The sequence below is a fragment of the Balaenoptera musculus genome, chromosome 7, assembly GCF_009873245.2.
Source record: "Balaenoptera musculus isolate JJ_BM4_2016_0621 chromosome 7, mBalMus1.pri.v3, whole genome shotgun sequence".
Lineage (NCBI taxonomy): Eukaryota > Metazoa > Chordata > Mammalia > Artiodactyla > Balaenopteridae > Balaenoptera > Balaenoptera musculus.
This window is the reverse complement of record NC_045791.1, coordinates 16643898-16663501: the sequence shown is the minus strand read 5'-3', so window position 1 is coordinate 16663501 and position 19604 is coordinate 16643898. Positions and strand designations below refer to the sequence as shown.

General features: G+C 40.2%; 1 long non-coding RNA gene across 1 annotated transcript in view; it reads right to left on the bottom strand.

The window, feature by feature from the left end:
• The window catches only part of LOC118898394, a 54306-nt gene extending 35872 nt beyond the window's left edge, over positions 1 to 18434 (bottom strand). The window contains exons 1-2 of the long non-coding RNA XR_005020687.1: positions 18341 to 18434; positions 16751 to 16834 (exon numbers count right to left, since the gene is read on the bottom strand). This is a non-coding gene — a long non-coding RNA (uncharacterized LOC118898394). The remainder of the gene's footprint in view (positions 1 to 16750; positions 16835 to 18340) is intronic.
• Positions 18435 to 19604: the final 1170 nt, after the last annotated feature.

Below are 19604 nucleotides of genomic sequence, written 5' to 3'. Positions count from 1 at the left end.
TCGGGGTTTCCTGAGAGACCAGTGAGGAAGATAAATTAGGACACCCCTGACATTTTCTACAGGGTCCTCTTCCTTACTGGTCCCGTTAGTGTTCTGCTCCCAAACGTTTCCAGAAGACATTTGTCACCTGTGGTTCTGGGCACTTTCCGCCACCATTTTGTGTGGCGCCCCCTGCAGGCACACCTGGCGCACGGACTCCCTCCCTCCTGAGGGTCCTGATGCAGCTCCGCATCCTGACCCCATCCACCCCTCCCAAGAGTTCCACAGCTCAGCCCAGTCCTCTTGCAAGCCCTGTACCACCCGTTCAGTGGTCTGAGGCACAGAGAACATGCAAAGGAGAAGGGCAGAGAGAGAAAGAGTCTGCGCCTTAGACTCACTGTGCCGAGAATTAACAAATTCCTCAGGACACCCTCCCTACCCGCGGTGTGACCGAGGTTCAGCAGCTTCCCCAGGGTGAGCCGGATGGGATCAAATTCACACTAACTAGTGCTGAGTCTCCCTAAGCTTTAAGCAAAAGTTGCACAGTCAAGAATCTCAATTCTTGCAGAGTTTTTCTCCCCTGCTTTAATACATCCCTAGAAATCCCCAGGGTGTGTCTTACACGTGCCATGAGCAAGTCTGGTCACCATGAGCCTGTGTCTCTGAGGAATCCATACTCTGTACTCCCCACAGGGCCACTGCTGCCCACACTGACCTTGACCTCTGGCCCCGCTGAGGGTGCAGATCTGTGTCACTAGAAGAGTTCAACAGGGCCTGTTGGGAAGGAAACCCCACTCTAGTGACTGTACCTTTTCTAAATCACTTAGGAAGGGTGCAGAGCACCCTAAACATTGTGGGGTTCTGGGGTTCAACACGATGGGATGGTCAGGGCACATGCAGCTGTCCCCCCATAGCTAGTTTCAGGGTGGCTATCCAGGTGCTATCCTTGGAACAGGGTTTGCCATGCTGTGTTCCTTCCTCCCAGGACCCATCCACCCTCCCTAGATCTGAGCTTCCATCAGCCCTTTCTCTCAGACATCATGGATGTTGCTACAAGCTGGCCTCTACAGAACATTTCTGAAAAGGATGGCTTCATTCCTAGAAAGGGATGTCAGGCTTCTAGAGTGACTTTACTGGAGGTCTTGGTCCAGCCCAAATGCTACCATGGATCTCCCCTCCAGAGCTCAGACCCACGTCCTCAGGCAGGCAATGGAGGGGTTACCAATGATGCTTTGTGAAGCTCCTTCATACCAAAAGCTGAGACTGGCCTCAGGGCATCCTCCCATAAGAACAGAGAGGATTTTATCCCTGGCTGGAGTACCACACTAGGTACCGCAAGGGAGGTGGGGACCAAGGGAGAAAGAGGTGGCTGGTGGAGAGAGTGTTTTAGAGGTTCAGTGTGTGGGCTCGCTTACGGCCTCAAGTTAAATGGTGCTTTGTTGATGGAGACTGACTGCCTGAAGTCTCCAGAGGCGTTTGTTGAGTGTTGAGAATCACAGGGCTGTGTAATTCAGATGTCCAACACTTTCCAGAGGTAGAGGTCAAAGTCTCTGCTTAAATAATGGACCTGGTGACTCTGTTACAGAAAGCTCTAGACACAGGAGCCTCCAACACATCATTCTGAGCGTCCCATTATGAAGCACTTGCTACAGTCTTCAACCCTGATTCTCCTGCAAGAGGGAGAGCCCTTCCCATGGCAAGAAGGATACCAAACCATCTAAGGTCACGGCTGTGACAAAGACTCTCTCTGACCGAAGTTTAGTTAGGCTCCTCTAAGCCCTCTTTTCCACAAAGCCTCATTATTGGGCCCTGTCCTTGGCCCACCTAAGCCAGTGTTGGCAAAGAATCTTGCTAAATCATCCCTCCATCCTTGGTATCTGATCACCCTTAATATTTGATCAAGTTCCTCACCATCTACCTTTGATGTCTAAAGCCTTGGCCTGTCTTTAGCAAGAATCCTGTTAGGTCAGTTTAGTAAGAATCCCCCTACCTTTGATGTCTCCTCTTAGTAATTTTCCATCCACTGACACTCTCACTCTGCTTGTTGACTATAAACCCCACTTGTCCTTGTTGTGCTTGGAGATGAGCTCAATCTCTCTCTTCCATTGCAATAGAGCTGAACTCCATTGCAATCATCTTGAATAGTACCATCTTAACAAGTGTCAGAATAATTTATCTTTAATAGCTGAGACTCCTGTCCAAGCTGTGCTGGTGAAGGCAGGAAGGACTCCTTCTTTGATCTTCAGGCTCTAAGGACCAGGGCTGCTTTAGGCGGGCTATCTAGGGGTGGGGTTCTAGGATTTAGAGCCTGGAAACTAAGACCAGGGAAGAAGCTATTCCTCCTGGTCATCTTCAACCTCCATCCACACTGCTACCAACACCGAGATTATAAAAACTCTCAATGTGACACCCCCAAAGTCAGGAGAAGCTGTATCCAGGGTCCCAGCATGGTGAGAAAGAGAACCAGAGCTGGGTGGTAGAGGCCCCCAAGGGAACAGAGGGAGAGATGTTGGGGAACACTCAACAGGGAGGCTGCCGAATCCATCCCCAGGTGTGTGAAGCCTGGCGTCACTTAGTGTGTAGAAATGTATGATCCTGGGAACAGAGTTCTGAGACATAGCAGACTGTAAAGGACACGCCCAAACGACCACACCCTGTTAATCCCCATGAACAAAAGTTTAGGTGAGTTTCACAGAGAACATACAAGGGAGAAAGAAATAAATGTTCTCCACACACTCTTGGCGGCTGTATTCTTTAAGACTTTTGGTTGCAAGTAACAGTAACCCAGACGATCTGAAGAGGAGGAAAGTAACGTCCTAGTTCAAAGAACTGAAAAGTATGGGAATAGTCCCCATTTCAAGCAAAATGAGGTCCAAGGGTTCACATGACGTTGTCTGGAAATGTTGCTTTGCCCTGCTTTCCTGTCTGTCTGCTTCGTTCTCAGGCAGGCACCCTCTCCCCTTGGTGGGGAAGAGGGCCATCAGCTGCTCTGGGCTTACAATCTGCAGTCTCACGATCCCAGGGAAAAGAGCAAGACTTCTTTTTTTTAAAAACATTTCCAGCAAGAACCTTGGCGTTGATTCCAATTGGTACAGCGTGGCCATGTGCCAGCCCCTGAGCCAATCACTGCGCCCACAAGGACATGTGCTCTGATGTGGACCATTTTTCAAGTCTTTATTGAATTTGTTACAATACTGCTTCTGCTTTATGTTTTGGTTTTTTGGCCAGGAGGCATGTGGGATATTAGCTCCCCGACCAGGGATCGACTGCACCCCCTTGCACTGGAAGGTGAAGTCTTCACCACTGGGCCACCAGGGAAGTCCCCAGGACGTGTGCTCTGATAGGGCAGGCCTGAGTCAGGACCCCGCCCCTGCAGCCTATTGGGGGAGGGATGCGGATTGCACTGTAAACGCGCGTGAGCCGAGAGTGAGTGAGGTTGGATTTCCTAAGGAAAAGAGGTAGGCTCTTACTCAAACAAGTAATGCGGAGCAGGCAACACAAGCCACCACTCGGCGGCCTGCAAAGCCTCCCCTCCCTCAGAACTTGCATCACAGTTAAGTGCTGGAACCCTGAAGACAGATGGAGGTGGCTTTCATTCCTTATTAGTGTGAGCTTGGCAAATGGTTTCATTCCTGTGGGCCTCAGTTTTCTCATTGTATGTTGGGGATACAAGCTATGCTGTGGGTATACCAGGAGAGTGAAATGAGACAATACTAAATGTTCACTAGGGACTTCCCTGGCGGTCCAGTGGTTAAGACTTCACCTTCCAATGCAGGGGGTGCGGGTTCAATCCCTGGTGGGGGACCTAAGATCCCACATGCCTCCGGGCCAAAAAATGGAAACATTAAAAAAAGAGAAGCAATATTGTAACAAATTAAATAAAGACTTTAAAAATGGCCCACAGCAAAAAAAATCTTTAAAAAAATAAATAAATAAATAAAATAAATGTTCACTAAATGTTACATATGATTAGTCCTCTTCCCAACTTCCCCTACCACCCCAGCTCAGATTAAACTGAATGAGGTTAACGAGCTTATCTCTTTTCTTCGTGGCTGTTTCCCTACTCCCTGAACACTGTAGGCACCCAGCCAATATTTCTGGAATGAATCAATGATGACAGAATTAATAAGTGTCCTGTGAATTTCTATTCTTCAAATGTCAGCTCCCAAGCCTTAGCAAACAGAATTAGTCATTTCCTTCTCTGTATCTTTTGGCATTTTTTATTCACTCCTCTTACAGCCCTTAGCAGCAAGAATGAGAACCAGGAATGTGTGTGACTCAACTCGGTATCCCACTGCTGGTCTAGCGCCTGGCACCCAGAACGGTGTATGTTGATGAATAAAAAAGATCACCTACTTCAAACTGCTCACCTTACAGATGTCGTCACAGAGACCCAGAGAGGTTAAACAATTTGCCCAAAGCCACACACCTCCCCAGCTGAGCCATGACTTCCAGTTTAACACTCTTCCTTCTGCTTCATACCACCTGGACCCTGGTTCCCTGTGCTGCCCTGAGCACTACACACTGCTAAGGATAAAGTGACGTTCTTGGTCCTCTAGAAGGGAAGGTGTGACAGGAGAACAAACCTGACTCCATGTTGTATCTATTCCTTTAGCTCTAATCCTTGTGTTCTGTTGCCTGGGCTTAGTCATGCTGGCCCTGAACCTTCTGTAAAAGAATGTTGCCTATAGCCTGAAATATACAGGATAGCCCATTCTCAAGGCTTTGACCTTCAAAGGTATAACACTTTTCCATTCATAAAGAGATTAAAAAGTTGCAGAACAGAGATTAACATTTGTCTTGATGGAGGTTTATAGGAACATTGTGACCTGACCTACAGGTACAGCTGCAAGAACAAAGGATTCCGGCACCCAGAAGTTTGCAACAATGAGCCACACCCCCTCCCCATTTAGTAAAAAAGAAGCCTGAATTCTAACTTGAGTAAGAAGGTCCTTTGGGACACTAGTCCACCACCTTCTCCGTCTGCTGGCTTTCTGAATAACGTTGCTCTTCCTTGCCCCAACGCCTTGTCTCTCGATTTATTGGTCTGTCGTGCAGCAAGCAATATGAGCTTGGACTCAGTAACAAAGGGGCATCTGCAATATGGAAAGTCACCAGTACAGAGAGCAGCAGCAAATTCTGAATGAGAGGTCAAGGATCATTCACTTGCTCCATCCCACATAGAGCAGCATTTTTAGTCTCAGATTTTTTCTTTTGCGACCTCTGCTTCTTTCTAATAGCTCAGGCAGGGCTCAGCCATTCCTACCAGCTTCCACAACACATGCACACCCATCTAGTACCAAACCACTGAAAGAGGAGGCCAACAGGCCTTATTTGGACTGGAGACTGAATGCTAGAGCCCACAGCAATGGGTTGATAAGCTCTTCACCACGCTACACAATCCTGTCCTCCATCTGAAGGAAGCGGCCTGGGCAGACGTCAAGCCAGTCTCTCCCCTCCCTAACTACTCCCAAATCCAATTTCCCAAAGCCCAGGTGCCCTGCCTAGTTAATTTCTATCAAAAACAGAATCTACCATTAACACACTCAGGACAGTTTATGCTATTCTCATTGGAGACCATGAAAAGATATTTATTTTATTCATTTATTTGGTCATCAAACATTTCAACAGCTACTGTACTATGTGCCAGGCACTGAGCATACCAAAACAAATAAGTGAATTATAAAGAATGTATCTGCCAGCTAAGACATCTATGTAATCCATTAATAGCATTTGTTTCAAAATCCCCAAAGCACAGAAGCTTTCTCATTCACCATCACCCCACCCCCAACTGATATTTAATTCAAAGAAATGCTTTGAAGAGCATGTCATTATCAGCTTTTTAATTAAGAGGAAAGGTTCTTTCAAGGCAAACTTGATCTTTTGACCAGCCAAACGGTGTTTTCCATAAACATTTAAAAAAAAATGAAAACAGCAGGTAGGTTCAGACTGCTCTCTCATAGTTAGAAAGAAGGTTGAGGTGATGCTTTCTTAACACCAGGAGGAAAGGCTGCTTCTAAATTTAAAGTATTCTGAATGTTTTGATGTGAGAAGCAAGCCAAACATGTAAGACTCCATCAAAAATCTCTTTTGGAGGAGCTCAGAAGAGCCCAGTGCGATTTTTTCCAGGACTCAGGAGCACAGAAAATCTATCTCAATGAATTAACTTGGCTGAGCGTAAACCATTTTGCTTCCACTTTCATTTGTAACAAGTTCATTCATTTTGCAAAGTTAATGACCCTAACTTGTTAGTGTTAGCTGGGCTTCTGGAACTTTCCCCAGTATCCCAAAGCTCCTTCCTTATAAGGCATTAGAAAGTATCCTTTTTAGTATAAAAAGGGACATTTTAGTTTCTCATTTACCCAAATATCTAATTTTTGAGTGAGGAAACTGAGGCCCAGAGTGTTTTGCTCAAGAGCACACAGCTAATGAGCACTAGAGCCAAGACTAAAATAAGTCCCTTAACTCCAAATTGAGTTACACTTAAAGGAGCCCATTAAATAATTGTAGTCCTTGAAATTTACATAAGAGTCTACCAATTCTTAAGGGCCTATTATGCACTGGGTACTTTTTATGTACTGGGTATATTTTTTTCTTTAAATCCTCCCATAAAACCTCCAAGATAGGGGTCAGTAAACTAAACACAAAAGTGTTTAAATAATGCCAGTATGTAGCTCTTACAGTACACCGAGTACTTCCTATATATTTCCTCCAATTTTAACAAAAATCCTGCAAGGTATCATCATCCCTGTTTTACAGATGAGAGGCTTGGTTCTCTGAGAGATGAAGCAAATTGCTAAGTTCACAAAGCTAGGAAATCATGGTGATGGATCCAAATCTCCTCCTGAAAGACCTACTGTATCCCACAGAACACCCCCCAAGCATTAGGTACTTAACTCCAATAACAGTGCAACTAGTCAAGTCATCTGGGGCTTCCAGGTAGGGACAAGCAGTCAGTAGTGTAGTGGTGCCACATGAAGCGACCTTGCATTAGGGTCTGCCTGAAACTTAGCTTGTCAAAGTCAAAAACCTGACCCTATCATTTCATGTAGGGGTGGCCTGTGTACTTAAGACAGATTCACATTAGCAATATCATAAAATAATAAGCAGATAATTATTATGATGATAATAATATTGATAACTATCATTTATTGAGTATATGTTATATATGATATGCTTTATGTCCATTATCTCTAGTTATTATAGAGATAGACCTATATGCCTAAGAAACAAACCCCATTTTCCACTCATCCTTATGTTGAATCGTGGTGCTTAAGGGTATCCTAAAAAATATGAACAAAGAATTGTCACAGAAGGAAGTGAGGGTCTTACCTCATTCTGCAGTGATCTACTCAATATCCTCTAATGAAGGATCATTGCCAAAAGTGATTTTCCTTACATAAGTTATAAGTATTTGACAGGCTTAGTCTGAAATCAGAACTGGTAATATGGTAATCAGTACTCAAATATTGACTAAGTCTATCTTTTTGTGCTCCTTAATAGTTATGACAAAACTGTATGCTATGATGCCTAAGGCAACAATCTGATAAGATTTTGAGACATTTGTCTGTGTCATCATGTAATAACATTTTTACAAATCTCATCATAACACATGTTACTCCTCGGAAGACTTAAGCAGTTAGGCAATCTCTTCTATTGCTACTTGATTTTGACAATTTTTTTTTCCTGGTATTTTTGGAATGAAACAGTGTGTTAGGCCAAGGGAGATATATCCCATCTTACTACACAGTGGCACCAACATCTCATTTTTATTCACAACAGCAACCAAGACCAGCCTCATTCAAAAAATTAGAGACAGGAACTTATTTGGGAAGTGCCTCAAAAGCCACCCACTCTTTTGCAGCCTTTGGTCTCTTCTGGATGGCTCTGTTATGTAAGATCACAACCATAGGAATGAACTAGGACATATCAAGTAGAAGCCACTGGTCCTAAAAGATGGCTAAATAAAGAAGAGTGAAGTCTCCAGTGTAAGTCCATCCTCCTATCCCCTCTAGAGAAAAAAATATTTCCAAGTACTGGCTCTGGGTCCATGGAGACATTTCCTATATACATGGAAACATTTAACATGATGATCAAAGAGAAGGTCCAATGCAACATAAATGTCAAGAATAGGTTCTATCACCCTCCTACACTGTTGGTGGGATTGTAAATTGGTGCAGCTACTATGGAAAACAGTATGGAGGGTCCTCAAAAAACTAAAAATAGAAATACCATATAGGGAATTCCCTGGTGGTGCAGTGGTTAAGAATCCACCTGCCAATGCAGGGGACACGGGTTTGAGCCTGGTCCTGGAAGATCCCACATGCCTCGGAGCAACTAAGCCCGTGAGCCACAACTATAGAGCCTACACTCTAGAGCCCGCGAGCCACAACTACCAAAGCCCGTGTGCCTAGAGCCCATGCTCTGCAACAAAGACAAGCCACCGCAATGAGAAGCCTTCACACCGCAACAAAGAGTAGCCCCTGCTCGCCACAACTAGAGAAAGCCCGTGTGCAGCAACAAAGACCCAGTGCAGCCAAAAATAAATAAATTAATAAATTAATTAATTTAAAAAAGAAAGAAATACCATATGATCCTGCAATCCCACTCCTGGGCATATATCCAGAGAAAACTATAATTCAAAAAGATACATGCACCCCAATGTTCATTGCAACACTATTTACAATATCCAAGACATGGAAACAACTTAAATGTCCATCGACAGACGAATGTATAAAGAAGATGTGGTATATATACACAATGGAATACTACTCAGCCATAAAAAAGAATGAAATAATGCCATCTGAAGCAACATAGATGGACATAGAGATTATCATACTAAGTGAAGTAAGTCAGAAAGAAAAAGACAAATACCATATGATATCACTTATATGTAGGATCTAAAATATGAACAAATGCACTTATCTACAAAACATAAACAGACTCACAGACATAGAGAACAGACTTGTGATTGCTAATTGGAATGGGGGAGTGGGGGAGGGATGGATTGGGAGTTTGGGATTAGCAGATGTAAACTATTACATATATTGATAGAACTGTTTGGCCAACCCAATAGAATGGAAACAACAAGGTCCTACTGTATAGCCCAGGGAACTATAGTCAATATCCTGTGATAAACTGTCATGGAAAATAAAATGAAAAAAAATGTATATATATATGTATAACTGAATCACTTTGCTGTACAGTAGAAATTAACACAACATTTCAAATCAACTATACTTCAGTAAATTAAAAAAAAAGAATAGGTTCCATCTCATTCTTCTTCTTGAGCCAATAACTCATAGCTAATTAGCTGAGAAGGAGCTGTTGGATTCACTCATGATAACGGCCCTGCATTGTTGTCAAAACTATATACCCAGATAGTAGAAAAGCTAAAACCAAAATGTTGGCTGAGGTTATATACAGGAAAAGATGTAGACAGGATGTAAAAGCCAAGTCATTAGAGTCATAAATGGACCAAACTCAGACATGACACAGCTCTAAATACAGTCTAAACATTAGTAATTTCTGGGAAGTTTTCTGCAGGTTAATTTCATCTATCACATACAGATTCTTATATCTTGTCTTGACGTACTGACTTGATTCAGTTTATTTTGAGGACCTACATGCCATTTTCTTCTACAACTGCACCAACATACATATACTCATACCCAAAGAATATTAGTCTCGTTCAAAAATTATATACAAACCAACTGAGCCTGGGTTTGGGTTTAATCAGCCAAAAGTTGTTTGGAAAATTGTCTACTCATTTGGGAAAAAAGTGAACTTAGACCCCTACCTCAAACTATAAACAAAATTAAAGTTCCAGGAGGATTAAAGATTTAAGCAAAAAAAAAAAACCCAAAAAACAAAAAAAACTATAAACATACTACAGATGATACATCTAGCTACGGTGACCTGGAAAGGTTGGAAGAACCTCTCCCCAAGAAACAAGTAACTGAAAAGTGTTTATTCATGAAAACCTACTCAAACTATAGATAATAACAGCAGGAATCTGAGGCTTCTTGCCTGAGGAGCTCTGATCCCCCACCTAGCTCAGTTGGCAATGACAGTAGGTTTTACTACTAGGGCAGCGCTGGGTGAGAAAATCTACAGCCTTGCTGCCTGGGTGCAGACTTCATTTGGGGCAGAGAGCAAAAACGCTCACTGGTAGTGTTGTTAAAGTAGTAAAACTAGAAAAAAAAAAATAGAAGGGGGAAACCTGTAGGTCTGCTAGCCTGAGGCTGTGGTTTCATTTAGGGCAAGTGGCAGACCAAACAGTTTATAGGAAGATCCTAGAAATGAGAAAGCTTTGAAAGGGCTAGATACACTCTCCATACATCTTTGGCTGACTGGGGAACTACACATGTGCAGAGGAGACTTGAGAGAGCTTAATATAAAGTGAAAGACTTGAGAACTGGCTTAACTTTGAATGCACTCCCCAACCCACAAACAGATTGATTAGCAGAGGGTAGAACTTTTATAGACTCAAGATACGTGAGCACAACTTCTGCCTAAATCATTGGTTGATCACTAAGCTATGCAGACATAGAGGTGACCCCTAGGAAGTCAGGCCAAAAAAATAAAAATAAATTTAAAAAATTGAGCAAAGACATCAGTGGCCACATACCACAAAGGCAACAGACTCTACCATTTACAGGAAAGGTACAAAAGTAAAGGAAACAAAAGAGAAACTCATGGGTGACAGTCAGAAACCTCAGGGGTAAAAATCAATATATTACCTAAAAAGTCAGTTTTCAACAAAAATTATGAAACATACAAAGTAATAGAAAAGCGTGATCATGTTCAGACATAAAAGCAGTCAATACAAATCAATTCTAACTGTGCTCAGATGTTAAAAGTAGCAGACAAAGACATCAAAGCAGTTACTATAACTATGCATAAAGAATTAAAGGAAACTTTGTTAAAAGAATTAAAGGAAAATATTATAACAACAATTGACAATAGGGAATCTTAATAGAGAAATATCAACTATAAAAATAACCAAATGAAAATTAGAGTTGAAAAGTATAACAAACAAAATGAAAAATGAGCTTGAGAGTAGATGTGAGATAACAGAAGGAAAAAATTCATAAATTTGAAGATAGATTAATCGAAATTATCCTTTCAGAAGAACACAGAGAAGAAAGATTGAAGGAAAATGAGCAGACCCACAGAGACCCTTGGGACAACAAAAAGAACTCCAACACACATGAATTAGGAGTCCTGAAGGAGAGGAAAGAGAAAAAGAGGCAGAAAAAAATTTAAAGTAATAATTCTTGAAAACTTCCTAAAGGTGCTGAAAAACATTTAGTGGCAGGTTCAAAGAATCCAACAAACCTAAGTAAGATAAACACAGAGATTCACACATCATAGTCAAATTGATGAAAGCCAAAGACAATGAGAAAATCTTGAGTTCAGTAAGAGAAAAATGACTGTCATGTACAGGAGAAAAACAACATGTACATCAGCTAACTTTCCATCAGAAAAAATGGAGGCCTCAAGGCAGTAGAATGAAAGAAAGAGTCTTAACTAATATATATAGCAAAACTATCTATCAAAAATGAAGGCAAAATAAAGTCATTCAAAGATAAACAAAAATAGGGAATTTGTAGCCATCAGAACTGCCTCCTAAGAAATACTAAAGGAAGACTTTCAGGCTAAAAGAAAATGATATCAGATAACTTGAATTCACAAAAAGAAATGAAGAGCATTGGAAATTATAAATATTGGGTAAACATAAAACCTGTATAAACAGGTATTGTTCTCTTTTCTCCCTGAATTTCTTTTAAAAAGTGATTGCATAAAGCAATAATTATAATTCTGTACTGTTGGATTTGTGTCATATATAGATACAATATGTATGGCAATAATAGCACAAAAGAGAGAGGAAGAATTAGAGCTATATTGGAACCAAGTTGCTGTATTTTACCAGAATGGTCATTATTAAACTGAAGCAGGTTGTAGTAAGTTTACATATATATTGTAACCTAGAGCACCACTAGAAAATTAATTTTAAAGAATAGTTAATAAAACAGCATAGGAATTTAAATGGCATGCTAAAAATATTTAACACAAAAGAAGCCAGCAAAAGAGGAACAGAAGGACAAAAAAGACATGAGACAAACAGAAAGCAAACAGCAAAATGGCAGATATAAGTCTGACCATATCAATTATTATATTAAGTGTGAATGAATTAAACTCTTTAATCAAAAGGCAATCATTACCAGCCTGGTTTAAAAAAGCAAGTCCCAACTATATGCTGCCTTTAAGAAAAATACTTTAGATTCAAAAACACAAATAGTTAGAAAGAAAAATAATGGAAGAAAGACATATACCATGCAAACAGTTACTATACCTACATTAATATCAGAAAAAAATAGAATTTAAGACAAAAACATATTACTAGAGATAAAGAGGGACATCAAGTTATGATAAAAGGACTAAAACATCAGGAATCTATAAGAATTATAAATATATAAGGAACTAATAACAGAGTACTGAATACATGAAGCAAACACTGACAGAATGGAAATAAACAATTTAGTAATTATAATTGGAGATTTCAAGTTCCTTTTCTCAGCAGTTAAACTAGAAATAAAATTAATAATGATATAGAAGACATAAACAACAAACAACCAACTGTACCCAAGTATTGATAACATATGTAGAAGATTACACAATGGTTTCAATCCACATGGAATATTTTCCAGGCAGATCATATGTTAAATTATAAAACAAATCTCAATAAACTTAAAAGGATTAAAACCATACAAAATATATTCTTCAACCATGATAGAACTAAATTGGAAATCAGCAACAGAAAAATTTGGGCAACCTTCAAAATTTTGAAAAATATACTTCTAAGTAACATATGAGTCAAAGAAGAAATCACAAGGTTAATTAGAAAATATTTTTAAAAAACCCATACATACTAAAATGTATGAGTGCAGGTAATGTAATGCTTAGAAGAAAACTTACAGCATTGAATACTTAAATGAGAAAATTAGAAGATCTATAATCAATAATCCAAGGTAGAAAAAGAAGAGCATATCAAACCTAAAGTAATTACATGGAAGGAAACAATAAAGATCAGAGTGGAAATCAATAAAATAAAAATAGAGAAAGAAATCAACAAAATCAAGTCGATTCTTTGAAAAGAATAAAATTGATAAAACTTTCATTAGACTGACAAAGAAAAAAGAGATAAAATATAAATTACTAAAATCAGGAATGAAAAGGGGATATAATTACTGATCTGACAGAAATTGAAAGAATTATAAGAGTATTATGAACTACTTTAGGCCAGCTAATTACACAATGTAGATGAAATGGAAAGATCAATAACAAATTAAAAATTGAATTAGTAATTAAAAATTTTCCCACAAAGAAAAGCCCAGGCCTAGATGACTTTACTGGTAAATTTTCTCACATCTTTAAGGAAGAAGATATACCAATCCTACACAAACTCTTTCAGAAAATATATGTATTAGTTTGCTAGGGCTGCCATAACAAAGTATCCCAAACTGAATGGCTTAAACAACAGAGATGTATTGTCTCACAGTCTGGAGACTAGAAGTCTGAGATCAAGGTGTCAGCAGGGCTGGTTCCTTTTGAGACTGTGAGGGAAGCGTATGTTCAGGCCTCTCTCCTTGGCTTGTAGATGGCCTGTTTTCTCCCTATGTCTTCACCTTGTCTTCCTTCTGTCTGTGTCTCTGTGCAAATTTCTCCTTCTTATAAGGACACCAGTCATATTAGATTAGGGCCCATCCTAATGATCTCATTTTAAGTTGATTACCTCTGTGAAGACCCTATCTCCAAATTAGGTCACAATCTGAGGTATTAGTGGTTAGTACTTCAACACATGAATTTGAGGAAGGGACACAATTCAACCTATAACAGTGGATAAGGAACAAATACTTTGCAACTCATTCTATGAGGCCAGGATTATCACCCAGATATCAAAGACAAATATTTCAGAAGTAGAGAAAACTAAAGACCAACATCTCTCATGAAAACTGATACAAAATCTATGAAAATAATATTAGCAAACTAAATACATAAATACATATATTTTGATTACACATGATGACCAAGTGGGAATTACTTCAGGAAAGTAAGGTTGGTTTAACATCTAAAAATAAATTAATATTATATATCATATTAATAGAATTGAAAAAGTTACTGAAGCCTTTACCCAGGAATAGGCTAGAGCAAGAAATAAAAAACAACCAGGGGACTTCCCTGGTGGTGCAGTAGTTAAGACCCTGAGCTCCCAATGCAGGGGGCCCGGGTTTGATCCCTGGCCAGGGAACTAGATCCCACATGCATGCCACAACTAAGAGTTTGCATGCCACAACTAAGGAGGCTGCATGCTGCAACTAAGGAGCCCACAAGCTGCAACTAAGGAGCTGGCACAACCAAATAAATAAATAAATAAAAAGGCAACCAGATTGGGAAAGGAAGGAGTAAAATTGTCCTTATTCACAAAATATGAATATCAAAAATCTGATGGAATGTACAATAAACCTACTAAAAGTAATAAGTTTATCAACATTGCAGAATACAAGCAACAAACAATCTACAAATGAAATTAAGAAAAAATTCCAGTTGCAATAGTCATAAAAAGAATAAAACACTTAGAGAAATACTAACAAAGTAAGTGTAAGAGCCATACACTGAGAACTTCAAAAGATTTAAAGAAATGGAGAGACATATCATGTTTACAGGTTGGAAAACTCAATATCGTGAAGATGGCAGTTCTGCCCAGATTGATCTTTAGATTCAAATGCAATCCCTATCAAAATCCAGCAGGATTGTTTTTATAGAAACTAGCAAGTTGATGCTAAACTGTATATGAAAATGCAAAAGACCTGAACTAGCCAATATAAGTTTGAATAAGAAAAGCAAAATTAAAGGATTCACATTACCTCATATCAAAATTTACTATAAAATACAGTAATCAAGAAAGTGTGGTATTGGTATAAAGATAGATATATTAATCAATGGAACAGAATAAAGAGTACAGAAATATACCCCTACATTAATGGACAATTTATTTCTATTTTCAACAAAGATGCCAAGACAATCTGCTGTAGAAAAGACAGTTTTTTCAACAAATAGGGCTAATACAATTGCATATGCATATGCAAATAAAAAAATTTAGTCCTTACCTCACACTGTACACAGATATTAACTTAAATGGAGCATAGGCTTCAGTGTAGATCTAAAACTATAAAATGTCTAAAAAAGCACAGGAGAAAATCTTTGTGGCCTTGGGTTAGGCACAGAGCTCTTAGATTTGACACGAAAAGCGTGATCCATAAAAGAAAATACTGATAAATTGCACTTCAACAAAATGTAGAACTTTTGCTCTTCAAAAGATACCATTAAGAAAAAAAAAAGATAAACCATACACATGGAGAGAGTATTTGCAACTCATGTATTTGATAAAGGATTTGTATCCTGATCAAGCAAAGAATTCTTACAGCTCAATAATTAGAAGGCAATTAAAAAATATGCAAACAACTTTAGTAGACATATCACCCAAGAAAAAATATGAATGGCTCAACATCGTTACTCATTAGGGAAATGCAAATTAAATCACAATAAGATACAACTCACTGCCCACCCACTATAAGGCCTACAGTTAAGAAACAGACAATACCAAGTGTTGGCAAGATTCTAAAATGGTGTAACACTTAGGAAAATAGTTGGAAAGTTTCTTAAAAAGTTGAACATATACTTAACAAATGATATAGCAATTCTACTCCTAAGTACCTACTGAAAAGGAAAGAAGGCATATGTCTACACAAAGACTTACATGTGAATATACAAAGTAACATTATAAACTGTAAATAACCCAAATGTCAATCAACTGGTATACAGATAAACTAAATGTGGTACACCTATACAATGGAATGCTATTTAGTACTGAAAAAGAACAATCTACTAATACTACAACATGGATAAACCTCAAAGTCATTATGCTAAATGAAAGAAGCCAGACACAAAAGACAACATATTGCATAGTTCCATTTATATGAAATTTCTAGGAAAGGCAAATCTACAGAACTAAAAAGCAGATCACTGGTTGCCTGAGCCTGAGGTTAGAATGAGAAGTAACTGTAAAGGGACACAAGAGAACTTTCTGAGTTGATGGAAATGTCTTTAAACTGGATGGTTGCACGACTCTCCCCATTTGCAAAAATGATTGAACAGTATACTTACCTTGGGTGAATTTTTTTGCATGTACACTATATCTCAAGAAAGCCTTAAAACTAATCAAAAGTAAAAAATATTAGAAAAGAAATAGAAAAGTTAATATATGTGTATTAAATGCTGCAGAAACAAGTGATGTGGGAATGGACACAGAAAGATTAAAAACAAATTTTAAAGGAATAATGACAATTTGCTAAAGCTTGGAAGGGGCGGGTGAAGGAGAGGAATCAAAAGTACCACGAGTTTTCACATCAGAAGTTGGTAGGCTGAGCTGCTCCCAGGGTGTAAAATATCACTAGGAAGTTTGGTTGAGTTTGACAGGCAATTGGAAATGCAACCCTGGAGCTCAGACAGATGTCAGTTTGAAGGATGCAGATTTGGAAATCATGCACAGGGCTGAAATCATGGGACTGAATGAGATCATGAGAAAATTAAGAGCAAGCGGGACAGGACAGAACCTTGTAGAATACACATCCCCAAGGAGCCTGAGAAGGAAGAGTTAGAAGGAATTTAAAGAAAGAAATATCTCCTATGCCTTCATGAGACTCACCTGCCAGAAAGTCGCAGTGGTGGCCAACTCACAAAGAAACACAGGCAGGAAGGAGGCAACAAATCCACCAAGACTGTAGTATTTCTAGAAAATAAAGATAGAAACATGATACATTTTGCCGTTTTTGCCTCACTCCTTAAAATAGATTTATTAAGAGGTAGGATGGGGCTTCCCTGGTGGCGCAGTGGTTAAGAATCCACCTGCCAATGCAGGGGATACGGGTTCAAGCCCTGCTCCGGGAAGATCCCACATGCCGTGGAGCAACTAAGCCCGTGAGCCACAACTACTGAGCTTACATTCTACAGCCGACAAGCCACAACTACTGAGCCTGTGTGACACAACTACTGAAGCCCACGTGCCTAGAGCCCGTGCTCCACAACAAGAGAAGCCACCGCAACGAGAAGCCCGTGCACTGCAAAGAAGAGTAGCCCCTGCTCGCGGCGACGAAGACCCAATGCAGCCAAAAATAAATAAACAAATAAAATTTTTTTAAAAAGAGGGGGGTGAACAAAGTAAAAGGGTCATGTTGCCAACAAAAATAGAAATGAGGGTTTTTTTTCATGATAACCAGGAAAAATAAGGAAACAATGAACAGGCTGGGGAAACAACATAAACAGGCCTGAAAGAGTTAAGCAACCTTGGTATTCTTTAGCTGTTACTACCTTATTCTTTAGCTGCTACTACTAACAAGCACTTGTAGCTAGACGTGTCCTTCCCAAAGCTGATTACCCTCTGACTCCATACAAATTACCCTTTGCACCTGGCATTTCTTCTCCCCCTACACTCCCTTGTAGCACTCTTCATTTCAGAAAGGTCATGGGCCGATAACTTCAAGGACACCAAATGCGGTTGCAGAGCCACCTGATGCCAGCTTTGGCCATGAATTTGCAGAAGAAAAGAAATGCAAGACCTTCACTACTTTTGATCCTTATCTTATACCCCAGACTGCAAGCCCCACGTATAAAATCTTCTTTGATTCCCCAAGGAGGCGGGCACAGTTCTTGAGGCATTAGCCTAGTGTCTTCCCTTTGCCTGGCAAAGAAAATAAAAAGCCTCTCTATTTCTTATCTTCCAATTCTCTGTCTCCGTATTTTTATTCGGCATCAGTGCACAGGGAGCCAGACTTGGCAACAGTCAGGGGAAGGAGAGACAACGGAGGTCCCTCCTCATCTGCGTTTTTGCTTTCTGCAGTTTCAGTTACATAGAAAATTCCAGAAACAGAAGTTTTAAATTGTGAGCTGTTCTGAGTAGCGTGATGAAATCTCTTGCAGTCCTGCTATGTCCTAGCGGATGAGAATCACCCCTTTGTCCAGCCGTCTACAGGGCGTAAACGCTACCTGCCCGTTAGTACAGGAAAAACATAGCATATGTAGGGTTCACCCCTCTCCGGGGTTTCAGGAATCCACTGGGGGCCTTGGAACGTATCTCCCATGGATAAGGGAGGATTACTGTATATGGAGAAGAGAAAAAGGTGGAGATGGGGAGTTTTATGTGGGGCTAAGTTGACATTCTCTGGGTGCTGTGCCTGCCCCAAGAGGATTCTCTGGCCCTCATCCCTGTCTCCACCCTGCTTCCCGTCCAGAGCCTGACCTTGTTTGCTGGGACAGCGACACAGCCCTCTTCTTGCGTCTGCACCCCTCCAGAGCAAGCACCCACCGCTCTGCCTGTGGCCTCCCTCCCCCCGTGGGGCGGGGCGGATGGGGGAGGGGGAGGAGGGTGGTCCGGCCAATAGCTCCTCGGATCTTAAAGAGGTGCAGGTTCTCAATATAATCATCAAAAACCCAGGGATAAATGCAATACGTACGCCTCTAACCACAGCTTTTGGCTATAAAGGACATTATTGGAACAATTGAAAACACCTGAATCTGGATGGTGGTAATATGTCAATGTTAATTTCCCAATCTTAATGATTGTATTGCCGTTATGGAGGAGGATACCTTTCTTTGTAGTCACTAAAATATCTGGAGTGATGGAGAATCATGTGGGCAACTTACTCTCAAGTGGTTCAGGGGAAAAAATGTTCTTTGTACTATACTCGCAACTTTTTTATAAATTTGAAATTGTTTCAAAAAATTTTTAAAGCTGTATGTTAGCGGGTAGGTTGGTTTGACGCTAACGTTTTTGGTTTATGGGTTAGTAGGACCAAACAGAACGAAACCGGCGAGGGAGGTATGGAAGGAGGGAGGTTGGGTCCCCTGTTTCCCCGTCCTGGTTTTTGTAGACCTCCGGGTTGAAAGACTGGAAGTAACCCTGTTTGCCTTGCAAAATGTAAACAAAGACATTACCCTTAAACAGTGTAATAATGTGCTTTCCTCATCCCAGCTAACAGCAGGGGCTCCAGCAATCAGACCAAATAAGTTTAGTCAGTGTCGCTGGGGAGGTTCGCTCCCACAAAGAAAGGCAGTTTAAGTAATTAGCCAGTCTTTATGGCAGGATCGTCTCCTGGGCTCAGCGGGGTCCAGGGAGCACATAGCTGTTAGGGGAGGAAAACAATCCTTCGTTTTCACACTCTCTTCTTCTAACGCAAACTTTCAAAGCATGCTCAGAGAGGACACTTTTCCTCATTGCCTTTCAATGTCCCAGATGGAAAGAAGCTGATGGCTGAGCCAAACCAGCACATGCTGACAAGCTTTTGTTTCCTCTTCGGGTTTGTTTGCTTCCCAATGAAAACAGCTTTGTTGTTTTTCCAGACTATAAAAGTGATCCATGCTTGTTATTAAAACAAATTTAGACAATAACAAATAAGGGTAGCTATAAAGTAGACAGTTAAAATTATCTATAATCTTCCCAACCAGAGAGAGCTATGGTTCATAATTTAGTGTATTAACCTTCAAGTTTTTTGGTTTTTTTAAAA